Source organism: Scophthalmus maximus, chromosome 13, assembly GCF_022379125.1.
Source record: "Scophthalmus maximus strain ysfricsl-2021 chromosome 13, ASM2237912v1, whole genome shotgun sequence".
Taxonomy (NCBI): domain Eukaryota; kingdom Metazoa; phylum Chordata; class Actinopteri; order Pleuronectiformes; family Scophthalmidae; genus Scophthalmus; species Scophthalmus maximus.
The window spans coordinates 4,920,147-4,946,901 of record NC_061527.1 but is presented as its reverse complement, the minus strand read 5'-3'; the positions used below and the strand labels follow the sequence as shown (position 1 = coordinate 4,946,901).

Genomic DNA, 26,755 nt, shown 5'->3' with positions numbered 1-26,755 from the left:
GTATGTTTTTAACTTCTTGCTCTTGTACTTCCTGTCTTCATCTTCCACACCAAAAACACACACACACACACACACGCACACACACAAACACACACACACACGTACAAGTACGCACTGTAATGCGCGGAGATGCTCAGCAAGTTGTTGCAGTGTCTCCTCGGTCCTCTCCTCCTGCTCTCTCAGCTCCATCAGCAGACTCTCCAGGTGACTTGTGTTGCTCTAGTCACACACACACACACACACACACACACATCCACCCCTCAGTCTTTTGACCTTTGCGGCCTTTTGACCTTTGCAACCGTTCGTTTCCTCACCGTCTCGCCGCTGCTCCAGCTGCAGGTTGTGAGCGTGCATCAGGGCCACGCGACGCTCATGGAGCGCCGCCATTTCCCTCATCTCCTTCCGTCTGTCGCCGTGACCCAGATGACGCCGGCTCGGCTGAGGGCCATGTTTTAAAAAATGGATAGAGTTATGCACAGCGTTGCCTCTTAAGCATGTTACACCACGGAGCGAATGAAAGGGATTCGTTTCTCCCTTCACCCTGAGACCTTGTGCTCTTCTTTTTCTCCGCGAGGGACCCGTGACTCATTCTTGCACCACCGCCGCATGACGACTTAGTCTATTATTGAAGAACTTTTACATTATAGAGGAAATGTCGGCACTTAAAGCACCTTGACGTGCACCGTGGTGCTCGTCAGCGAACATACAGGCTGGAAAGTACCAGAGGGAAAAAGAAGAAAAGGGTGTGTACAGTTTGTGGAAAGAGAGCGACAGAACCGTTGAGTCCACCTCAGCGTCCGTCGTCCTTTGGGACCAGTTTGGAAGGTTTTCTTCAAAGGCCATCCTCAACCTGTGAAACTGAATGTCACAAGAGAGAATTCATGTCGCGTTCTATCTTAATGTAATAACAAAAAGGAATAGAAATACTACATGAGAATACTTACAGGTGTATATTTGTGTATCTCCACACAACATAATACCCTGTATACCTTTGGAAATTGCTCCTCCAGTGTGAGTTGACTGACAATATCATATTTAAATATGGATTTTCTAAAATCAAAAACCATGGAATGCCCGCGGTGCTCTGTAAAATTAAAACAATTATGCACTTGTATATGCATAGAAATATGTAAATGGACATAACAATTGACACCTCTAGCCCCTGTGGGATTATGAATCAGGTTGATCTTTGCAATGCATCACAGACAAATGGACTGCGTCTGAAAATATCTCTTACATAATACGACAATGCTGGCTCACTGGGAACTGTGGATGGATGAAAAATTTGCTCGTGTGTGTTTCAGGGTGTCGACGCGGCCGTCGTGCAGAACTGGTTAAGATGAGGCGCACGAGGAGAACGTCCAAAACAAAAAAAAAAATCTCCTGTAAACCTGTGCAAATGCAATACAGCAGCCATGTAGTAAATGCTACAGAGCGTTAATATTCAGTTCTGATAGAAAGACTTTTAACGTCAAACAGTTATTTGACAAATGCTTTAGATTCAGGGCTTTGTAAGTTTAGTATATATTCAAAGAAAAATATCCAGGGATATATTTGCAGTTGTTTTCATTATCAAACAAAACATGAAAATTGGATTTTCACAGTGTAATCTATTCATATAGTCAGTTTACCTGACTATAGAGATTTCATTTCATTGTCTCTTACCAGAAACAGTTCCCGTCTTGTTGCCGTGGTGAGAGGATCCACCGCAACAAGACCTCCAATATAAAACCTCTTACAAATTAAGATCCATGTGCATCTACTGTATGAATTGAACTGCTAAACACACAAGAACAATAGATGCAAGTTTCTTCACTTCCCATCTGATCAACTGTTTGTGTGGTTTCTCAGACAGTCGGTTCGGGTCAGTCGATACTGGTTCTCCCACCTGAGCGAGTTCAGGGGTTCTCGTCTGTTTGGCGTCCACACCTCCACCTCCGCCTCCCCCACGGACGGGACCCCCGATGCAGAGCAGTGCCGCGTGTTTCTCCAGCAGCCCGGCGGAGCGGAACACCATGTCGCAGGCTCCACAGATCCACTGCTTCTCCATCTGCTGCCAGAGATGCTGTTGATGACCTTTGGTGACCTCTCAATCGCCCTAAACCCATAAACTGAAAAACAGTAGTAGAAATGTATAATTCATATTGCCAGGTCCATTCTCCCAACAAAAACATAAACTCCTCTCATCGTTCTTCTTAATTTGCACATCAGGGTCAGTTTGTTCCTTGACAACTGAGTCATCGTCTTTCATGTTGGTTGCAAACACAATGTCACCATGACATTGTTGTCAAGGTGTGCTGAGTTTATTCTGACTTACCAAACATTACCATTTTATCATTATAAGTGTCATTTTAACATCATTTTTTACACCCAAATTAAATTCAAAGCCTAACGGTGTTTTCAAATACCCAAAATATAACCTGGATATACAGAGAATCATACCACAAGGAAGGTTTTTGCAGTTGCGGCACATTAGCTCATCGAGGAGACTCCAAAACTGACAAGACTTGGACTTTCTGGGCTTTAAATATGATCTTGCGTGAAGCATACGATTTGTATTTGCTGCTTACTGTGTCATAATTATCATATAAAAAGACCTCATGAAATCCATACCCGCCAACGTGCAACAAAAGGTCGTGTTCATAGGCGGCACGCGACTGAATTCACCTGTTCGTGACGTGTGTTTTAGTGGCTATACATATGCATATCATTAACACATGCTCCTGTCAAACGCAGGCTGTTGGACACTTGTTGTTTTTCCAATGTGAAATAAAAAAAACTTAAATGGAGTGAATTGGAGTAAAACAGAGAAGAAAGATAATGTGTAATGGACGTGTGTGTGTGTGTGTGTGTGTGTGTGTGTGTGTGTGTGTGTGTGTGTGTGTGTGTGTGTGTGTGTGTGTGTGTGTGTGCGCGCGCGCCTGTGTGTGTGTGTGCGCGCGCGCCTGTGTGTGAGAGAGAGAATGGGTCAATGTGACTTTAGTGTAAAGTGTTTTGAGAGCTACAGTTCATAAATTTAGTGTATTCAATGATTTCTGATTGATTTCTCAAAGCAAAGTATTGAAAAATCTGCTTCTCACCTATTTATTTTTTTTGTCACGTGCAGAAAAAAGTGTTTTCCTCTGATTTCTAGTTCTCATATTGTATTATTCAAAAGAGGCAAGTCATTCCCGCAGCTCTGTGGATTCCCCCTCGGTCACTCCACCCCAGCCACATCAAGCTATGTTTTCTTCTTCTGTCCATTTGAATATTTATAAGCTGTTTTTTTTCTTTGTGTGTGTAAATGCTCAGACTGCCTGATGTGTCCTCACCCCCCCAGAGTGAGCACTTTGAGAGGCGGACCGCAGCTGTGCAGTGGACGTCTGACTTTAAAGAAAAAAGGCCCAAGTGAGTATATTCATTCTGCGAGCTCAAAACGAGACACTATAGCATTTCACATTGACGAAGAAGAATACGACAAAACCATGACGATAAAACTCACGCGACGATAAAAAAAATGTTTATACTGTTTCTATTGATTCAATCTCACTGCCTCATTTATTCAGAATCACGTGTCATAAGGCTTTTAGATAACAGAATTTAAGACCCTCAGGTGAAGGCATGTCATTTAGGGGTCAAGTTCCTGTTTTAATAGAAAAGTAAAAATCCCCAAAAGCTCTGGGGGATGTAGTTTGTAACTTTGGACGACATCCTCTGACTGTTGAAGTCTCACGAGGATTCTGTCGGCCGTCACTTTTCCAACTAGAAGCACATCACTGTAAGTGGGGCTCTTTCAATGCTCAGTTTGAACAGAGGACCTGTTTCAGTGTTTGTACGGACACCTGATTGTTGTTCTAAGAGAGACTTGGGAAAAAAAGTGCGAACCCGTCCTTTAACTCACTGCAACAGTCCAGCAGCCTCCATGGTAATGAGACAGAGAACTGCTGCTGCTGCTGCTGCTGCTGCTGCTGCTGAGAGCTGAAATATTCAAGATCCATCCACACCTCTGACAGAGAGAGAGGGAGAAAGAGAGGGAGAAAGAGGGAGGGAGAGAGAGAGGGAGGGAGAAAGACAAACAGTCAAAGAGAGGGGAGGGAGAGAGTTGAGAACTTGAACTCCGCTCTCTCTCTCTCCCACATCTCCCCTCCTGCTCTGTGCAACACACACTCACACCCGTACATGCCAGTCTGTTGCTAAGCAACTGTAAAATAAAGCAGCAGGCTCTGAAGTCAGAGAGAGAGAGAGAGAGAGAGAGAGAGAGAAGGAGGGAGAGAAAGAGAGTTCACAAGTACTGCAATCCAGTACTGTTTGTTTGGCTCGGTACTCCATCCCACCGCAGCTCCCCGGTCCACCCATCTGTGGATCTGCGAGGGACTTGTGACTTCTGCTTTCTCTGTCGGTTCCGGCCAATCAGCGGCGCGCGAGGAGGGGTGGGTGGGTTTGGGGAGGGGGGGGGATGGGGGGGGTGGCGGGGATGGGCCAGGCTGGTTCCCTTGGTTACCGCGTGTGATTGACGTCCAGCCTCCCTGCAGCGGAGAGAGAGAGCGCGCGGCGGGCGGGCGGGCGGGCGGCAGTGGCAGTGTGTGTCACACTGATGCTCCCGCTTCACCCCCTCGGAGGCAGTGGAGAGATTCTGGGATGAGAGGAGAGAGAACACACGAGCAGGAGGAATGCTAATTATTTAAAAGTCCTTCGCTCTCATCCTCCTCCTCCTCCTCCTCCTCATCCTCCTCCTCCGCCGGCTGCTGATGCCGATGCTGCCGATGCTGCTGCTCTCTTTACTGGGGAGATGAAAGCCGGAGCGCTGGAAGAAGCCGGCTGAAGGGAGAGGAACGGAAGGATTCCTGAAGAAGAAGAAGAAGAAGAAGAAGAAGAAGAAGAAGAAGGGGGGATGTGTTGGTAAGAGAACCCCCATCACCACTTTTCCATGTCTGTCTTGACGTCGGTCACCTGTCCTTGCCGGCAAATGAATGATGTGCTATCAGGTAATCAGATGTTTCTATAGAGGCTGTGTATTTTACTGTACGTGTGTGTGTGTGTGTGTGTGTGTGTGTGTGTGTGTGTGTGGGTGAGACGGGGAGAAAGGCAGATTCTCTGCATGCTGCGTGGCTGTGGACGCGGTTCTGCTGTTACTGTACGAGACCTACATTCACGCCGGATGCCTGTTTTACAGTATCAGTTATGAAAAAAGGGAGCTTTGGCGGAGTGGAGAGCTGCCGGCGGTCTACAGGAGCCGGGCAGATGAGGAAGAAAAGACATGACACTGAGCTGCATCAGTATCAGTCCGTTCAGGGCTACACAGTTACAGCGTGAGGCCGTGGATTTTCGAGGGTCGTCTACTGTATCTGCATAGGAGGAGGAGTATTGATTACATAACGCTCCTGTATCGGGGCTGTGCAGCATCACCACTGTCCCACCGGTCCAGACAAAAAAGGAGTATCTGGACCGCAGCATCTGTAAAAAGAGATAGTTTCCCTCGCGGGGAGGGGAACCTTTGTGTGGCGGAACCCATCCAATGGATCGGGTACATCTCTGTCCCCATAGGACCCAAAGACCCCCAGTGGCGTCGAGCGTTAACAGGTGGGCGGAAGAAGCGGCCGCATAACTTTTGATCTCACACATGCCCCCGTTGCAATTTTTGGCGACGAGACGACACGGGGTCACACGTCGGGTTCAAGTCGCTCTGAGTGCTCGGCATGGCGTGCTGCCGCCAGGACCCCCCCCCCCCCCCCCCCCCAACACACACACTTAAAACCTCCATTAGTCACCTCGGGTCGGGCCACAGCCGGCTCCCCCGCGCCCCCATGGACTCTGCTCTGCGCCACCAGGGGGGACTTTTACTTTCTGCTCGGCCGCTCCCCCCCCCGCCGTCCCCCCCCCGCCGTCTCGCACGACCGTGTCCCGGTTCTACTCAACATGTTTCCGGGTCGGGTTCAACAATGGCGTTTCCTGAGCTTGATCGGTAGCGAAGCGTGGGAGGTGGCGGAGAAGTGATCCCGGTTCACCAGCCGTCGTCTTCTCGGGTCGGGAAAACCCGCGAAAAGTCGGTGCGCCATTAAATTTCAATGGCGCCGAACAAAGTGGGACACGGCGGCGCCCTGAGCACTTCTTCACCCGTTTTGAAAATGTCCCGACTTTCCTGCGTAACACTCGTGACAAAAATCCGAATGAAGTAGTGAGGAGACACAGCGGCGGTAAACAGGCGAGCAGCATTATTTTAAAAAACGGAAGTACGTCACGAAGCCTCGTGCGTGTAGACCATTGGAGTATTCTGTAGTGAAATGACTGTAATATTTGGAGTTTGCCTCATGGATTTCAGATCTCTTTGCTGTCAGATATACAGCCACAGATGCAAAAGCATCGTGAAGCATATAAAGACATTTTCACGCCTCCCAAATATTTTTTGACAGGTTTTTACAGGGCAAGTTTTATTTGTATAGCACATTTCAAGGCATCATAACCAAGTTGTAAAAGCAAAAAAGAAATTCAATACAAAAAGAAGCATTTCAAAAGAAATGAAAGAGCTGAATAGAGAAAAACATAAAAAAATGAGAAAAAATAATGGGAAAATAGGAAAAAGAGTTAAGTTAATAGTGCAAGTGTAAGAAGTGAAGTATTAAAATAACAGGAAAATAAACAATCAATTTTTAAATTGTGAAATTTTGCAATAATTCTTTTTGGGGTGGTGGTGGTTGGCCAAAAATTCTTTTAATTTGAAATGAAGAACTCAGTATTTCTTAAAAAAAAAAAAAAAAAAATCCTTGCTCCGCTTAAAATACTTTAAGATCAGTTAACTTCGCAACACTTTAACTTACGATTGATAGAAACAGAAAAGTATGCTTCCCAAAAAATAGAAAGTAATTATTATAAAAAATGATTATATATATGGGAACTAAAAAAAGAACCCTGACCTGTTAAGAGAATGTTATGATTATTGCATCATCCTCGCAATTACTATGCGAGACATTTTGACGTTATCTGACTCACTCTTCTCATAAAACTGTGATCCATCTTGTTAATCTGACAAGAACACACAAACATGGCAGCCTTACAGGTTGTCTTTTTTAATCAAATTCATCATAGGCTACCGATCATTGTGTTCACAGTTCCTCCGTGCAGGTATAAGTCCACAAGGCCAATCCGTCACCTGCCGCCTCAGATGGGGGCTGCAACAGCGGGAGGCGGCTTCCTGTCCTTCCATCAGAGAGAGTTCATCAGACATTCCGTTGCATTACACAGCAGCTACAGTTCGGAGCAAACCTCTCGTCTCCGCGAGCTTTGTCCATCGCAGGTACGAAGCTCGGGGGTTCGTCTCTGCGTCATTGGATCGGATGCAGACTAGACCAGTGGCAGAGAGAAAAGACAAAAACAAAACAAGGCCAGGAGCCAGATTACTTATCCCACAGCATCACAAGTACATGGGTTCGTCTGACAGGTTCGTCCAGCGCAAGCGTACAGTGACATCGTCACGGCCCCCGAGCCCCCCTGGTAAATGTTTGACTGAAAATCAATCTCGTCTGAGCCAAAGTCCGAGTGACAGTGCGTCAATGACAACGTGTACGTGGCAATGTGTCGGCCAGGAGGTGCAAAACTGTAAGTGACGACGAATTCCATTGTAAAATAACACTGGAATGTATTTTCCCGCTGATTTCCCAATAACATTGCTCAATTTTTTTCTGAGGAAAGCAGGTATTTAGCTCCTGAAACCTAGAATATTTCCAAGGAAATTGGTAGGCTACTCAAAATAAATGTTATTTTTTTGCGCCCATTTTTAAAAACCCAAACGACCAGAGATGCTGGTCAGGATATTTTCCAAAAATCCCCTGTAAGATTTTTTAGAAAATGTCAAAATGTAAGAGTGAGCAGTAAAATATTTTTTTTTAGGTATAATTATTTTTTATTAATTATAATTCATTATTATATGTAATTTTAATTTTAATTTTAATTTTAATTTTAATTTTAATTTTAATTTTAATTTTAATTTAAACTTTGATTTTAATTTTAATTTAAATTTTAATATTAATCTTGTTTTTACTCTGTAGCACTTTGAGATTGCTTTTAGCAATGAAAAGTGCTCTATAAATAAAATGTATTATTATTATTATTATAGCAGAAGACTCTCCAGAAGATTCACGGTGAGCGACTGAATATACTGGAAATGTTCCTGCCGACTCGGAAAATCTCCTGCTGCGTTTGTCATTATGCAAAACTCCCACCCGCAGTTCAAGTATTTAAAAAGGTGAAGTGAATTCACAAAATAAGTTTTGTTTTCCGGGAGCGGGTGGTGGTGCTGGTGATTCTCGTCTCTTGCCAAGATATTCAGCAATCGACGAGCAAAGAGTTATGACGCATCATCTGAGCAGCGCGTCTTCTTCTCCTGGGCTTCAGCCACTCTCCACTGGAGAGCGAAGCGATGGGGCCGAGCCGTGGCCAGTAGAAGCAAAGAAGTGGTGGAAGTAGAAACCTTGCCATTGGTGTTGCTTCTCAGTAGAGGAGGCCGCTAATTTTTCAAACGAAGGAATGAAGATTTGATGGAGAACTTGAATTTGCGTCTGCAGGATTGGTGTGAAATATAGAACACGTATCCCTCTTCATCTTGATCTTCAACAGGCAGGTTCCCGCCCGGGCTGCACGGTGGTGTAGTGGTTAGCACCTTTCGCCTCACGGCAAGAAGGTTCTGGGTTCGAGTCCCGGTTCAAACCAACGAGGGCCTTTTCTGTGTGGAGTTTGCATGTTCTCCCCGTGTGTGCGTGGGTTCTCTCCGGGTTCTCCGGCTGAATGGGGTTAGGTTCATTGGAGACTATAAATTGACCGTAGGTGTGAATGTTGTGAAGGCTGGCGACCTGTCCAGGGTGAACCCCGCCTCTCGCCCAATGTCAGCTGGGATTGGCTCCAGCCCCCCCGCGACCCTTAAGTGTATAAAGCGGTAGACGATGGATGGATGGAGATTCTTGTAAGTTTGGCCGAGTGGTTTTGATACGCGTGTCCAGCCGGTGTGTGTGTGTGTCTATATTTATATCCAGATAATTATCCCGTCTGGTTTCAAGGTTACACTCTCTTTTCTGAGAGGCGATCTGGCCTCGATGACGCCCCCGTGGCCCGAGGTGTATCACGCGCGCACGACACCGCGAGGCTGAGTGTTAACACCCGGCGAGACACACGGAGCCGCTCGGGCACAGGCGATTCCAACACTCCACTGCTGTTGGAGGCTGCGACTGAACGCGTCGCCATGGTAACGTTGCGTGGCGCGTTCTCTTGGAGCCTGAGCAGTTGCAGTCGCCGGTGAGACGATGTCACGCCGACCTGTTGCCAAAAAGTCTGGAGCGGTGTTGTGGTATTTGACTGCTCAGCTGCAGGGGAGCTCGATGTAAAGGCACTTTTCTGCATTTGAATTCAGGCTTTATTCCATCTGTTTCCCACAGTGACAACGTCACCTCACTGGCGAAAACCGCACACTTAAATCTCTGCAGCAGTTGTACGATAGCGCAAGATGAAAAAGACAAAAAAAAAGAAGAACATTTGATGTATTATGGAACAAGGTTTATTGGCGGTTCCAGAAATCAGTCCAATTAGCATCAGCGGGCTAATCTTTTTAAATATTATCAACAGTTTGCCTTGGTACTTGCGACCTTGATAATTCGTATATCCGCTATTACTAAATTTATATGACTGCAGCTGACAGCTCACATCCCCCCACAGTTTCTCTTAAACACAAGTAACAACTCCAGCGAACAAGCAACACCATAAATCATATGGCGCAACATATCTGAAATCCCCATTATTCACAGGGACAAATCACAATGCCGCCCGCCTTTCTTTTTGAGAAAACACTTCCTAGGAATACTCTTTTTTATTTTTTATGTTATGATCATCATGGAGGGATATGATTCTGGGGCTGAGGACAACTGGTGCACAGGTTTTTCCACTTCTGGTTAGAGTTAGGGTGTTTTCACTTCTGACCAATGAGACCGTGTGGGCGTGAACAGGTGAAACCGGCAAGAAACACTTTGTGCCGTAGCGCTGATGATCGTTCAAGAACCGATGAAATAGTTTAACAACGCTTGTGATGAAAGTAAAAAGAAGTGTATAGCATGATTTACAAGGTAAAGAAGATGGAAAATGTAGATTTATGTACCTGTGATAGACATTTTGTCACATTTTAAGGTGACATATTGTGCTTTTTACTAGACTATAATTATCTGACTGTTGACTTTCTCCTTATTTTACAAATAAAGATTTTACCTTAAATCATTTAAAAAGATTAATCAGTGTTCACTAAACTTTTGGGACCCCCTTTCGCGTTGCCCAAATATATATACTGTATATATATATATGTGTGTGTGTGTGTGTGTGTGTGTGTGTGTGTGTTTGTCTTTAACTCTTTGGAGATTGATGAAACGAGGAAACATGCAGCATAGGTTCACCAAGAGATGTGTATTCATTCAGAATAACCGAAAATATCTGCAACCCCCCTAAAAAAAAGGCATTGGAGCAAAAAAAAATTGGTTTGTGAATGAACTCAGGTGAAGTGCAGATGGAATATTCCCTAAGTAGTCTGGTTTCACAAAGTGTGTGTGTGTGTGTGTGTGTGCGTGTGCGTGTGTGTATGTATGTGTGTGTGTGTGTGTGTGTGTGTGTGTGTGTGTATGTGTATGTGTGTGTGCGTGTGTGTATGTGTGTGTGTGCGTGTGTGTGTGTGTGTGCGTGTGCGTGTGTGCGTGTCACACACTGTATGTGTGCGCTCGCTTGTCCGTCTGCACAGTTACGGTATGGTTGCATCATGCTCAGTAGGATTATGAAACAGTGAGAAATTAGAGGAAAGAGAGTGAGACAAAGGAAGAAGAGTGAGACGGACAGACGAGAGACGCGAGCCTCGACAGATTTCTCCACTAATTCTCCGCGACGTCTTAGTCGCGACATTGAAAAGATGTTGAATTCGTCTGTCAAAAAAAAAAGAATCCAGGTAACGTTGCGTGACGGAATGAAAACACAAGGGGAGGGAGAGGGACTTGACTGGAGTAGAGAACCACTCCCTCAGAGAGGAGTTTGAATTGGTTTGTGCGAGCGTGTGAATCTGCGAAACGGATGAGAAACGGCCCACAATCGATGTCTCTGGTCGTCCTGCAGCTTCGCGTGTTTGAGATTCGTCGATTATTGTCTCGAATAAGGAATCAATTCATACACGGGGGCGACAGGGCCGCAATGGTGACTCGACTGGCCCGTCCTGGTGGACACAGCGTGATTGACAGCTAGAACTGTCCAACGGTTGCAGACCCCCCCCCCCCATCCTACGTCTGGTTCCCAAAAAACACAAGATGGCGCTGGTCAAAATGCTAAACACGAGGAGACAGCTCACGAACCAACGGTGGCGTCACGGTGGGTTGCCACTTGTCGCTGCGATGCAAACCTCATACAAAGACACATACAACCTCTAGGGTGAAATGGAAAAGGGGGATGACCACAAAAAGATTCTTCCAGTCTGGACGTGAGCGGCCTGTGTCTCACACTCCACCCATGGCTTTGGAGCTTTAAGCCCCATGCTCTTTGTTCACGTCGTTTGTAATTTTGATATCTCAAATTTCTTATTTGGCATTTATTCATTACTCTGAATAAACCTGTAAATATTGTAAAATGTATTTTCCCCAGGAACCTGCCATAAAATGTTCTAAATCCGTCCCTGCTCTCCGTGACAGTTGCGTCTTTGTTTGACGTCTGACAAAACAACTCACGCTGAATCCGGTTATGATTCCTTTTCTAAATTGTGCACCGGGGCGCACGCAACACAAAATAATCATAATTTAATTTTTTTTTAAAAAGACCGTAGAACAAATGGCTGTTTTGTTTACAGCCATGCAGTTTCTGTGGTTACATCACCAGCTGTGACAACGACAGACGAAACACAAGTCCACCCACCATCAGGTTTTTAAAAAATGTTTTTATTTGCTTTATAGAAGAAAAAAAAGAGTCAAACTGGTCCTGTGAACTCAAATGTAACCGTTGGTTTTGTGATCAAATCTGAGTAAATGGAAAACAGAGAGTCGGAGACAGTTCACCTCAAACCTCTGCAGATTTGTTTTTTTGTTTTGTTCTTTCTTTTATTATGTTATAGGCACTTTACTTCTTATTGCTCTTATTGCTTATCGTCATTTTTCAGTGACTTAAATTATAAAACAGAAAACAAGGAAAAAGAATGAAAAGGTCAATACTTGGACTCTGAAGTTCTGTTTGGTGAAAAGAGTGAAGGCCTCTTCAAACACCTGATTATGATCATCATCTTCTCTCCTCATCTCCTCTCCTCTCCTCATCTCCTCTTCTCTCCTCATCTCCTCCTCTCTTCCTCTCCTCTCATCATCTTCTCTCCTCATCTCCTCTCCTCATCTCTTCCTCTCCTCTCCTCTTCTCCTCATCTCCTCTCCTCTCCTCTCCTCCCCTCCTCTCCTCATCTCCTCCTCTCTTCCTCTCCTCTCCTCATCTCCTCTCCTCTTCTCCTCATCTCATCTTCTCTCCTCATCTCCTCTTCTCTCCTCATCTGCTCCTCTCTTCCTCTCCTCCCCTCCTCTCATCATCTCCTCATCTCTTCCTCTCCTCTCATCATCTTCTCTCCTCATCTGCTCCTCTCTTCCTCTCCTCCCCTCCTCTCCTCATCTCCTCCTCTCTTCCTCTCCTCTCACCATCTTCTCTCCTCATCTCCTCTCCTCATCTCCTCCTCTCCTCCTCTTCTCATCTCCTCTTCTCTCCTCATCTGCTCCTCTCTTCCTCTCCTCCCCTCATCTCCTCCTCTCTTCCTCTCCTCTCATCATCTTCTCTCCTCATCTCTTCCTCTCCTCCTCTCTTCCTCTCCTCCCCTCCTCTCCTCATCTCCTCCTCTCTTCCTCTCCTCTCACCATCTTCTCTCCTCATCTCCTCTCCTCATCTCTTCCTCTCCTCTCCTCCTCTCCTCTCATCATCTTCTCTCTTATGATAAGCTGCAGCGCTGTAGGTTACCATAGCACCCGTATGAGAAAAAGTCAACCCACACAGAGGGACTCCTGCCTACCACTAATTCTCTTCCTCTCTCTCGTTCGAGTCTGCCATTGTGTCTTCCCTCTACTCCTTCCTCTCTCTTGTCTTTGCCTCATCTCTCTCTCTCTCAAAGTCCTTCTCGTCTCCCGGTGTTCTCCTCAGCACGACGCCATTATCTTATCATTTTTTAAAAACGTTTTTTACGTTTCATGGGGAATTTTGTACATCTGTGTTCACCTGCTGCGAGTGTGTGCGTGTGTGTGTGTGCAGGTTTATACAGTACACAGAGATGCTTGGTTATGAATATGCAGATATGTTCTGTCCAACATGACAACTCAGCTTCACTGTCCGCCCACACACACAGGATGCCCATGGACACACACACACACACACACACACACACACACACACACACACACACACACACACACACACACACACACACCACTCACACGCACACACACAGGATGCCCATGGACAGACACACACACACACCACTCACACACACAAACACACACACACACACACACACACACACACACACACACACACACACAGATCCACAGTTGTTTGACGGTCGCCCGCCACCACAAGCCACTGACGTGTGTGCGACGTCTTCCGTCTCATCCGTTTGTTTCCTCTTTGAACGGCCGAGCGCCGAAGCAACTACTTCTGTTTAAATGCTCGCAGAGCGTTTCGTTTGGAATTTGTCATTGTTTTGTGGGTTCGTGGGTTTGTGTGAGTGAGTCATCGGAGAGAACTTCCAAACCATTAGCCAATTAGATGGAGCACTTTGGGTTCGCCGGTGGTCGACGGCCTGCGGCTATTACCGGCCCTAAGGTTGTCTAGGGCGACAGCGTTACATATTCCTGTAGATATGAGTGTGTGTAGACGGACACATTGTCCCCGTGGGGGGAAACTGGTTCGCAGCAACAATCACGGGGGCATTTTCCACAAACCAGCATAACAAAAACCATCTATAGTCATAACCAACACTTACACTTATTTAAGTGTGCGTGCAAATCCACTTTGAGTTTAACGCTCGCTGCGCCGGGTGCATGATCCAAAAGGATTATGGACTTTCAAAAACATTTTTTTATTAATCATGAGTTATTCCGCTCGTGCATAGATCTCTGTGCTTGTGGGGCTCCGGGACATTTGACCTTGACATTAGGGCGGCGTCTAATAACAGTCTCCAAGGTTACCAGAAGTGCTTCGTTGGCCTCCTCCCTGTGAGGTTTTGCGGCGTCACGCACACACAATGGGGAAACATAGTTTCCCCCAAACAGAAGTTTGTTCGAGGCCTTTGAATGCAGCGCATTCGTCAAATGCTGGCATTTGTCTGGAGACGTCGGGTCTTGGAGATACGCAATAGTAATGTTGACTGAATAAAGTTCGTAGCATCTATTTGGATCTGGGGAGAAAAGGCGAGAGAGAGAGAGAGAGAGAGAGAGAGGGACGGGGAGGGGAGGGGAGGGGGGGATTAGAGGAAGGACAAGAGGTAAAACAGAGGAGAGCAGTCTGCTCTGGCACGTTCGTCCTTCGTAGTTTCCAGTGATCTTTGAAGAAAAACCATCTGCTGTCTGCTCCGCTCGCTGTTCGCCATTTAAATAATCAATGTGGTCTGACGGTCGGCAGGATGGTTCCCCAGGCTGTTTGTCGGGATTCGCCAAACTTGTTCAAATCCCGGGAAACCCCCCGGAATTTTTTAAGATAGAAGTCGTTATCTGCCGAAAGCTCATTCCGACAACCAGTGTTTTACAGTAACAATAACGGCTAACAGGATCAAACTGTGTTGTTTTCATCTGAATCTACACAGCTCCCTTCAGCTCTACAGGCCTTTATAACACGCTATAGCGCTTTGTTCCAACTGCTCGGCACCGAACAGCGGTCAGACTTGTTTTTGCTTCACATCAATTCTCCTTTATTGAAACAGGCGGAAGTTTCATGGAGGCGAGGGAGACCTGCATGGTTCAAGGTGGCAGCACAAACGTCGTACAGTTACAACAATTTGGAGCATTTAGCTGCTTAAGAGTTCAAATCATTTCCTCAGACGTCGGTAGAAGAATTGGCCACGTTGCAAGAAACACATGCCACAACGTCGCTGTGATGAAAGCGGTTATTGCAGATTGGACTCTTCTTGCAAAGGAACAAAGTTTCAAACTAAACGTTCAGCATTCAGTGTGTATCCGTGAGTCCAAATTGGTACAGTCATTCCCTTCCTCACGTAACACATACTGCTGTGCCAAGCGCGTGTGTGTGTGTGTGTACGTGTGTGTACGTGTGTGTGTGTGTGTGTGTGTGTGCGTGTGTGTTCCTGTACATGCAGCAGGTGGAGCCCTGGTTCCAGTTGTTGGCACAAACACCTGTTCACACACTAATTTTGCGAGGATTCATTATCGTATGAACGTCAGGGGTTAAAGTCACATAACTTAAGAATGGGCCTCATCGATTGATGCACCGGAGATGTGTGTCGTGTTGTGAGGTTTTTCCTTTTTAATCATCTATATATGATTTATTTTTATATGCAGCAGCTTTTTAATCGCCAGGAGACAAAAGCAACCTTAAACACTGAATATTGACCCTTGAACATTCCAAACATTTTCTGATAGGATTTTGTAGTATAATGTGGAAATGCTGCAAACAATACCGTAGAGGCCCCAAGAGTCAGGCAGGAAAGGGACATTCACTTCCTGTTGTGTGTACTGAGGTGACTTTGAACGGTGATGCAACTTTTAGGAAAATCCAGTGAATGAAGAGCGTCGACAGTGACCGGTCGAGTTTTATTTATTCATATGAACATTTCATATGATGAACAAAAGCCAATGTGGTTCAAGATGAAAGATACACAAATACATGTCATGAGATGAAAATATATAAATCAAGAGGATATTACTGATAAAAAGAAACTGAAATAAATAAGTGAAACAATAAAATAGAATAAATTAAAAGAAATTCATTGACTGCATGAACAGAACTTTTTGCTGATTGCTTATCTGGGTGATGTCTCTGTGGTATTTCCGCAAAATTCCATCTCCATTTTTCTACATAACCTACAGGTTCTGAATCAGAAATGCAACCAGACGTCTGTCTGTGTTCAGGGTTGTCGGTTCTGTCCACGCGAGACTAACGCCGTTAAAGCTTCACCCATCCGTGGAGGAAAGTTAATGTGCTTCAAAAGCAACGTAAGAAAGATTGATCTTTGGATTTTATATCAAATCATTCAAATGAAGATGGATTTCGGAATCGGAAACTCAGGCCCATACCAGCAACAGTGAGACCTACTTTCTTTGGCAGTGATTAAACAAATTAACAATTATTCAACTATTGCAGCTGCTGATATTAATAAGAGACAATGGCACTTTAAAGAAATGCTGGTGTATGAAAGATGGATGTGGATATTATAGATATATAGACGGAGCTCCTCTCTTCCGTGCGCAGCTCATTAGTTTCCATGGTAGCGGCGTGTTGCCGAGCTGGTCGTCAGGCTGCCCACTCAGCCGGCAAACACACATATGTACACATACACACACACACACACACACACACACACACACACACACACACACATACTCATTCACTCAAAGATACTCTCAAACAGAGACGCACCAATATGCACTGACTCAGACACACATGTAGATTTAAAAAAACACACAACTACACTCAAGATGACGTTTTGAGGCTTTTACTTTCATCCTCATCATCACTTCTTCATCTTCTTTGACCAGGAGCAGTGTGTATGTAAGTGTGTGTGTGTGTGTTTGTGTATGTAAGTGTGTGTATGTAAGTGTGTGTGTGTGTGTGTGTGTGTGTGTGTGTGTGTGTGTGTGTTTGTGTGTTCCTGTTTTAGCCCAGGGCAGAGACAACGGGCCTCCTTTTCGTTTTTTTTACGTCAAGCGCACGGACATACGATCCCGCAAACCCCGCACATGTCAGGTATCTGGTTTGTCCTGAGGATGGGGGAACGAGAACATGCCAACGCACGCACACAACTCGCTTTCGGATGTGGTGCGTGGAGGGTCGCTAGTCGCCTCAGAGCGCTGCAGAGACAAAGACAGAAACAGAAATACCAAAGTAGGTTAGAGCAGCAGAGCATTCTGGGATAGCAGGATACCCCCTGGGCTTCTGCGAGAGGCTCTCTTTCTTTCTTTCTGTCTTTCTTTCTCCCTCTCGCTGCTCCCAGCTCTGACTTTTTCTTCTGACTTTCTCCTGCCGCATGTTTCCCTTCCTGCTCCATTTCCCTCTTCTCTTCGCTGATTCCGTCTCTCTCTCTCTCTGTGCTTTTTGGCCTGTTTTCTCTTTCTTTACCTATTTAAATATGCCTGAGTTACTGTGTGTGCAAGAGAGGCAAAGGGAGAAAGAAAGAGAGGTAATCCGTCTCACATTAGGACTTAAATCGGTGTTCCACTTTAACAGTTCCCAGATCACGAGATTGACCGCGTGCTCGTTACCTTATGGCTTCAAATATAAACTTTATCCACATAGTGGACTCTCTCCTCCGTCACGGAACAAACAATGTATGAAAGAGATGCCTTGAGGTTTGCTCCATGTTTTAATATCTTAATATTTTCATGATCAGGCACACACAAGGCCCTGGCTAGTCCCAGCCACCTCCACGTTGAACCCTGTTTCAGAGAAAAGCTCCAAGGACCGTAGGTGAAGATGAAGGAGCTTTATTCGTTGACATGAATTAAATGTCTGTAAAACGCGGGGGCACCCATTTCTACCCTATTTCCAACATCTTGGCTCCGGGGCCTCCCACTCCTCGGCCCACTCCCCAGCTCCGGGGTCGTCCTTCCTGTGACGTCTTTTCCTATCTACTATTCCTTGGCCCCAATGGAAAACATCACGAGACCAAAGAATGGTGTGAGTGAGGTTTTCATAGGACTTCGGAAAAGCCAACAGCGTTGCTGAGAGACTCCGACTCCACTTTCACTGTAACTAGGTAAACAGACAATGGCGGATGTTGTTGACGCCCGTCTGTCGTGGTGAAACTACAACGATTCCGAAAGATGGGCTACTTGATTCTGAGCAAATTTGACAACTCGAGCGCACCCTGGGTTCCTGCATCGTGACAGAGGCCGAGCGCTGAGGCAAAGAGGAAACAGGAGTCAAGATGGGGGGTTTATTTACTACCCCCAAAAAAAGAATTGAAACAACCCCAATATAAACCAACAATATGACAACTAGGCCTATGACAGAGGTCAACAGAAGACATGACACCAACTTAATGAATAAGGTTTGAACTGAACAAACACATGTATAATACACAAAGGGGAGACAAGATGGACGCCAACTCCAACTTTAAATACAAAGCCGAACCAACTCGATCCAAATACCCCCCCATGACTCGGCAGCACGTGGTTCAGCCCAATCAACCGGTTCCAGCCTCCAAGTGTCCCCAGGCGCTCGGCCGCGCCTTTTGCAGAACCAGGGAGGAGGCCGCCACCATGCTCACGGTAACGCAGAGACGCCAAGACACAAATACACGGCGCCAAGAAAATGAAGTGTGATGTTAATTAATTTGAATGTGGCTCGTAAGGCGAATGGAGTTGAACTGTGTGGCAAAGTAAAGAAATGAGAAGTGAACGCAAACGACCATGTGAGAAGCGAACTAGTCTGGTGAGTGTTGGAGCAACAGTACCACGTGTGGCCTTGGCCATCAGGTATCAGCATTGATGACTGATTAACCCGCTTTTTTCGATAAACTATATATATATATATATATATTTATATGCTTTTTGCTTTCTGCATTTCCCGGTCTCATACAACACAAGTCCAGCTTTTGTAATCGCCCATTGATTCATGCATTCAGGTTCAGGGGCTGAATCCAATCCGTTAATTTCCTTCATCCGCCCCTTTCGTCCTGTTGCTGCCTCCGTCCTTGTTTGCGGTCAGCACATTGTAGGGGAGGAGGAGGAGATGAAAAGAGAGTGACAGACTGAGAAAGGAAGGAAGGAAAGATGGATGGATGGAGCAGAGGGAGGAAAAGCTGGCTGGCTGTCTGCTGGCGGAGCTGTTGGAGAATCTCGTGTGTAGTCGAAGAGTTGCTGGCTTGATCCCCGGTGCCTGGCTGTGCCCACTACACTGCAACGCTCTGAATTACAATGAAACTCCTGAGGGATGTTTTCGCCGAAGGAGGCTTAATTGTTAACAGGTTTTTTTTTTGTTTTTTTTATCAGTGTAAGCCATTAACAAACGACATCCTTTCCCTTTCCTGACCGTAAAGCAAACTCCACCAATAAAAAATTCTGCGGCGGCTTCTGTGCTGTAGAAATGTCGCGCCCGACGCGGCGGTACCAAAGCCAGCTTCCTGTAGAGGAGAGGGAGAGGAGAGCGCACGAGAGGAGTGTGAATGAAAGCCCGAGGAACCAGGGTGGGGAGGAGGTAAAGACGAGATGAAAGGACGGAAAAGACAAGAGAAGGTGGGAAGGGAGGAGGAATCACAGGGTGTACGGGACCGACGTGAGTTTCACCGCCTCGGGCGACACTCTCCCTCCTCACGTGGCGTTTTGCCCTCCCTCCCTCCTCTTCTTCCTCCCCTTCGTCTTCCTCACTCTCCTCCTCTCGTCAGCCCCCCCCCCCCCACCCCCTTTAAGACTGGAGCATGCAGATGATGGGACGTATGCATTGTTTACCCTCTGTGTCTCCTTCTCTACCCCGTCTCGTCATCCCAGTAATGCATAAGAGCAGAATGCATGTGGCATTGTGCACAAGTAGGCCCTTAAGTGTGTGTGTGTGTGTGTGTGTGTGTGTGTGTGTGTGTGTGTGTGTGTGTCCGTCCGTCCCAGAAAAGGCGAACCTCAGGGAGTTGTGCTCCAATTTCGCTCCTTCATTAATTCCCCCTTCGCTCCTGCTCCGCGTGCCAAGACGGACGGGCTGCAGAGAGAGCGGGAGGACAAACAGATGGAAGTGAAGGAGTCGAAGGGAGAGTTGAGACGTTTTGAACACTCAGTTGTTTCTTTTTTACACATCTTTGAATTTCATCTGCACTTTTTTAGTTATCTTTAAAAGAAATCAATTTTCACCTGCTTCTCGCGGAATTCTCGCAGAAATGGCAGCTGTGTGTGTGTGTGTGTGTGTGTGTGTGTGTGTGTGTGTGTGTGTGTGTGTGTGTGTGTGTGTGTGTGTGTGTGTGTGTGTGTGTGTGTGTGTGTGTGTGTGTGTGTGTGTGTGTGTGTGTGTGTGTGTGTGTGTGTGTGTGTGTGTGCGCGCGCATTTTAAGTGATGACTCTGAAACTCTGGGGAATAAACCATGGAAGCCACTTCCCTCCGTCCACCTGTTTGTTTGGCGTAGAATCTCCGACTGCGCTGCAGAAGTTCCGATTTACACTTTGATGGCAAATCAAACGCATTGTTCCGTAAGGAGAAACACTAACTAATTATCGTTTCGTGATCGTGAGGGGAAACGTCTGAGCACGTGGGGCATGATGTCTGTACTTCTGCCTGGTGAATGGGCAGAACACGTACCCCATTAGAGGCTGTCCCCCAGCCTGCCCCGGTATCTGTGAGAAAATACAAGGATTTACAATTATGTTGGACAAGCGGAGCTCGTGTTCATTTGGGACGTTTTTCGGAGAAAAAGCCCAAAAATCCATTATGCACTCACTCCACCTGCTCACCGGACAGGCACAGTTAATGACTCGACGGTGGAACACAGTGGAGCATTTATCTGCCGCAGATAAGATAATTATTTATTAGTCCCGCCATGGGGACATTTGTTACAGCTGCAAAGGGGGGTCGTGAACAGTAGGAACATCATTTTTTGAAAATTAACAATAACGTGAACATGCAGTATAAACACAAGGACATATTTTTAAAAAAATAGACATGATATATACAGTGAAAAGTGAATTCAGACGGTGTGAACCAGATATGTCACACGGGAGTTGGTGGAGACCCAAAGCAAAGCAAAAACAGAGACTCTATATTGGATTTACATGTCATTGTGTAAAGATAAGTATCCGTTTGGCAGCAGGTTTCCCATTTCCATTAAAAGACGATATGTCCGTGTAATCACGGGGAGTTTCTGCTGCCCCCAAGTGGCCAATAAATGAATAAATGAACAAATTCCTGTATAATTAAATCTAATTGTAAGCACATTCTTTTCACATGGTGGTCATTTGTATATCAAGGCTGTATCTGTGTGGCTTTTTGAATATAGAATATAAAGAGACAAAAAAAAAATAGAATCATTAGAGGCTCTCCCATGTATGTTTCTCTCGGTTTCTCCTGCTCCTGACAGCGCTGAGTTAAACACACTTGGTTCAGTTTAACACTAAGGTGCGTACAATCATTTCCACGGGTTGTACACTAGTGCTTTTTTCGATTACAAGTGTCACCAGCATGAATTTAAAAGCTGCGTTTGGGGAGTGAGACCCACGACACACAAGCTAAGAGGACTCCTACGGCGACAACGCACTGACACACACTGACAAAAAAAAATAAGGATTTAAAAAGAGAATGTGGTTGCTAACGGATACTACGAACGGGCTGAGATTTTATTTTGAAATGGGAGGAATGACTGACACACATTGGAATTGTATGATGAAGACGAGAGGCTAGTTTCTCTTCAGATTAGGCACCGCATTATATACCGCCGCTGTATATAAAGCAGTGTATTTATATACACTGTACGTGCGCTGGTATCTACGCTAGCGCTCTCTCGCCTCTAATCATAATCATAAATTCGACACGTGCTTCTTTTTTTTTTTTTTTGGTTTTCCTCCACAAAGAACCTTCACGGTGACTCACCGAGCGTTGCCGTGGCGACAAGCATCCCCACATTATTGGATGTCGTTCGGAGGACTTGGACAGACGCGCTGACACACTGGCTACGCGGCTGCTAGTGTCATTGCGGCTTCGGGTTCCTTTTGAATAAGTTAACTCTACATAATCAAGGGCAAAATGAATCACATTTAGTCACCTTTTTGAAATATATACGGTTTATATATTTAATTTCAATCCATTTGAGCTCAGAGAGCGTCACTAACTGTTGTGGCTGGTTAACACCTTTCTAAATTTCACTTCCTGAAAGAGGGGATGACGTGAACGGATTAAGGCACGTGTGTCTGTGTTGGTGTGTATTTGTGCACAATTCCTTTAGAGCAGATAAGCAAAAATAATGGTCTCCGTGAACTCAAACTATTAATATTGGCCAAAGATATTAAGGAAATCCAGTTGTGAGACACGGAAGAGTCAGTTATCTCCAGAAGTGTTCACAAACCAGGTGGCGGCTTTGACATTGGCTCGATTTATTATTCGTGCAGATGGATTTATTTGCATCGTCACTGTCAGCGATACAATCGAGAGACAAACGTGTGCCTTTCTCAAGAAGTGTGCAGGCAGGACGCTGATGAAAGGCGTCGCACCGTGCCGGAGCAGGAAGTCATCAGTATTTATAACCCATCATTTTTTCTCTTTACCGAAAAAACCTGCTGTTTGGGTCTGTCGGTGCCCGAACAGTCGGTTTGTTTTCACACACATCTGTGACAGAACGTCAAGCGCAACATTGTCACGCCGAGGTTTTTCTTTTTATTTGCACATTTGAGCTTAAATGATTGTGTTAATTTGAAAAGAGAAAAAAGGCTTTTATTTTTATTTCAAGCGACAAAGGAAAACATAATAATATGAGGAACATCAAAGTTTTCTCAACCCTCCACACGGATCTGCTCTGTCACTGTATTCTTCATCTCTGCAGTAGATTCAGGTTACATGTCCTCATACGTGTCATGATCAATTCAAAGTCTGTTTCAATTTCATGTTTTTATTTCGCAAATTGCCTGTGAAATCCGATGGAAACGCAACCGTTGTGAAGTGCATTTGTGTCTGACGGGCATTGCAACGGTCACTAAACAATCAATCGACTCCATTTTTTTCTCTGTTCTTGCAGGAACCCTACATGAGGACGACACAAATAGTTTCCAGAAGACAACGGCCCGTGACCACTCGACGGACGACGGACGGACAGGAACATGCTCAGCAGAGCGCGGCGCCCATAAGGCCTTGCGCGGGCCCAGTGGGCGGGGTTTACGAGGAGAGATGAACCTGACCAACCACAGGCCGTCTCCCGGGGATATAAGCTCCACCCGTCACTGATCTCCAGGGTGACCTGACAGCTGGACCGCCGCCTCATCCATCTGAAACCTCATTGGCCCACGCAGCACAGGTAGGAACGGAGGAGAGGCGGTTTTGAATCTCCAGTTGTCATGGGTTGTTCGTTGGTCACCGGAGGCTTTTTCTAATTATCCCTATGTCTGTCAAGCTGGAGGAAGAGGGATGGAATGTGGATCTGAGGCAGGAGTTGGGATGGAAGGGTTAAAGAGGACTCCGTAAGAAAGGCCAGTTTGACATTAATAGAGAAGTGTTCGCAGGTGTTGAGAAATTAAATTCTTGCATTTCCCTGTCTGACCTTAGCGCCTGGCCGGTCGCTGTGTGAAGTGCATGGGCGTAATTGTTGCATGGAAACAAAATACCAAAAAACTGTCAAACGCAGTGCAGTAAATTGAGACCTCAGAAAGGTCGGAGGGGAGACGGGGTTTGAGACGTTTCAGACGGTCCGGCGAGAAGTTCATGTGAGGCGCACTCGGTCTCCTCTGCACTCACGATGCATTTGGATTGGACAAAGCCGTGTAGCGATATAAACACACTTCTGATCAAGAGTGGAGGAGAGTTGTTTATTTTTACTTGAAGCACACTATGAAAGTGGTACTGGACATGAAATTCAATGCCAAAGGTTGAAAATATCAGGAAATGAATAGATTTAACTGTCAGACTACCTGTCAAATTAAGATTATGTAAAATAGACTTTATTGACCCAGTGGGAAATTTTCCTTGGACGTTAGTGTCCATTCGTATATTCATCCATCACTTGTCCATCTGCATTGATAAAACTTACTGATGGTATAGTGCCATATAAACACACACACACACACACTCTTTAATGGACAGGGGGACAAAGGTCAGAAGGAAGATGTCGATTGCCAGAAGATTATTATGTTAAATAATTAATAATAACCTTTGAATTGCACTTTTCAAGTTAATTTAAGTGTCACAAAAACAAACCAACAAAAAAAATGAAAGACATCAATATTTAAAAAAAAGAAGATGTACAATGCTAACGCAAACTAAATATAACTTTTAACGGAGATATGAATTCAATAAACATACAGAGTTCGCAAGAACAACAGTCTCTGCGCATCAGGATCAGCGGAAAAATAGCACATTTTGTTCACTGAAAAAGATTATGCAAATATGGGTTCTAAGAAATAGCTCCACAAGAAAAGCCAAAAAAAAAGTAAAGGAGTCAGCATCAAGCGATAATGATCCGGTGCTGATTCTGCTCAACTGAAGTGGGAGAAATGAAAACGTGCGGCGCATACCGAGGAGGAGGCAAGGACGCGGAGAGTCTCCTCGCTCGGTGCAGGAGCTAAAGTCGTGCATGCCGTGGCCTGCTGGTGAAACTCGGTACTGCAGCGCAGAAGACAGAGGAGCAATTTCAGGAGGCCGGTCGACCCTGAGCAGCGTCGAGCCAGAGGTGAAATATGTGTTGACCCCTGCTCCGATGAATAAATCCTGTATGCTCCTCTCGCTGACGTACAAAAGGATGGGGCAGCTTGAGCGTCTTTAAAGTCACCGTCTTTTGTAGTATTATCCAAACTAGACTGCTTGCTCTCTCTTTCTCCTCTTCCTGCGCAAAGGCAACTTCTACAGTTCACTCAACAGTAAGCAGGATATTCAGATTTCGGACGCTCACTGATTAGCATCATCTCGCATCTTCACTGACATCGTACAGACGATAATAAACATTTTATTGATCTATAAAATGTGAAGTATTGCACTGTGGGATTGTCACACAGACTGAATGAACAGTTCCTTGCGTTGTTGGCAGCGCTAGCTGTAATTCTCGGAGGCAATCGTAATACACTATAGTGCGATTTTGACACTCTCAATGAAATGGCGGACAGTAAAAGTAGAGCACTATCTTGTAAATAGGGAGTGATTTTAGACGCATTTGTGATGGTCTTCATTCATCATAAAGTCACTGTATTCTGTGAAAACCCCGCCAGAAAATCATTGAGATAAATCAAGTTGTTCCTGTCTCGGAGGAAAAGATGGAGAGATTGACTGCGGTGCAAAGGGAATTAATGAATTCTTTTTTGTACATAGAAATGTGAAAGATTTCACCGACCGGAGACTGGCGTGAAAAATACTGACGTGTTAAAAGAAGAGAAAATTGTATTAAATTCCAGTGCAAAACAGTCTACTGCGCATAAAAGTTTGATCAGCAGTAGCAACACATCAGCATCCGACAGCTAAGTTTTTTTTTTGTGCTTTGAGCAATGATTTAAAACCATTAGAATGTGATCATTGTATTGTGTGTGTGTGTGTGTGTGTGTGTGTGTGTGTGTGTGTGTGTGTGTGTGTGTGTGTGTGTGTGTGTGTGTGTGTGTGTGTGTGTGTGTGTGTGTGTGTGTGTGTGTGTGTGTGTGTGTGTGTGTGTGTGTGTGTGTGTGTGTGTGTGTGTGTGTGTGTGTGTGTGTGTGTATTTATTTTTGAGTGTGTGTTTATGCCAGTTGACACGGGACAAGTTAAGCGTAGCGGCCCGACTGTATTTGATTCCCCTCCGTCCACTGCTCTCTCTCGTTCTGTCTATCCGCTGTTGCCATGGACACCGGCCTCTCACTCATCCTCGCATCCCCGTTCGCTGAGTCAGGAAAAAAGAGGGTGTGTGTAGTTTTTCGCCGGGTCGGTCCGATCGGAATCACTAGGTGGCATCTCAGACCCGTCTACGACAAACAGCATCGACCAGCTCGCAGCAGTTTGGAGATAATCGAGTCACGTCAACCCAGTGAAATCACCGGGGAAGGTTTGGACTCCTTTAGGGGAAAGACCTTCACTTCAGCAGTCACTGATGTCTAATTTGACCACGTTCTGTGGCTCTCATGAACTTTTGTTTTGCCGCGTTATAACACAGGTTAAACCAGGATTCAGTGGCGTTTACTCTGAGCACGTGAACTTCCAGGAAGTGTAAATCTCATACTGCGCCTACTGCGCCCGAACTGACGAGTTCATCACAAACGTTTCAACAATCCTAGCTTTCCCCCCCCCCCCAAATCATATATCATCATCATCTTCTTTTTCTCTTCTACTCATAACCGACTTTTTAAAAAAAAATTCAAGATTGATCCATCACTGCCTGAGGCCCCGCCCATATCCCACAGCACAAATGTAAAAATGAAAACGTTTGTTTTTTTAATCGTAATCAGGGGCGTCAAGTAACTTCTTCCTTGAGTCTTGTCGTCACTGTCGGGTTGCCAGGTTTGGTATACCTTCATACATTCACAGAGGCTGATGGAAGGATCTGTTCTCACCAGTGGCATCCGCAACCCACGCTGTTTCTGGAGACGTAGCACATACTGTACTCCACGTACTGGATGGATGGATTTAATTAGCGAATCATAGGCAGTACTATAGGTAAATACTACGTTTAACTCCATTGATGTTTGCAGAGGGAGATGCTGTACGGCGCGAACCTGAGAGATGTTGCTACGTGTATTCTTCAACTCTTTGAAAATCACAGAGAGGATCGCCGGGTGTAGTGACTCGCTCAAGAACACTTCCCTAACATAACTGCTTGTCATAAACGGTTGTGTTAGGGAAGCCAATTTCATACTCGTAGTCATTTGCATAATTCTTTACTGTAGAGGTCTTTTGTATTTCCCAGCTAATTTCCTGCCGATTCCCTAAAAAAGAAAGAAGAAGAGGCTGGTAT

General features: G+C 45.5%; 1 protein-coding gene across 1 annotated transcript in view; it reads left to right on the top strand.

Annotated features, from left to right (window-relative positions):
* The first annotated feature begins 4,554 nt into the window (after window positions 1–4,554).
* lrrc7 (leucine rich repeat containing 7) overlaps window positions 4,555–26,755 on the top strand; it is a 99,645-nt gene continuing 77,444 nt past the window's right edge. The window contains exons 1-2 of the mRNA XM_035647084.2: window positions 4,555–4,878; window positions 22,874–23,149. The gene's annotated coding sequence lies outside the window, so the exon portion shown is untranslated. The remainder of the gene's footprint in view (window positions 4,879–22,873; window positions 23,150–26,755) is intronic.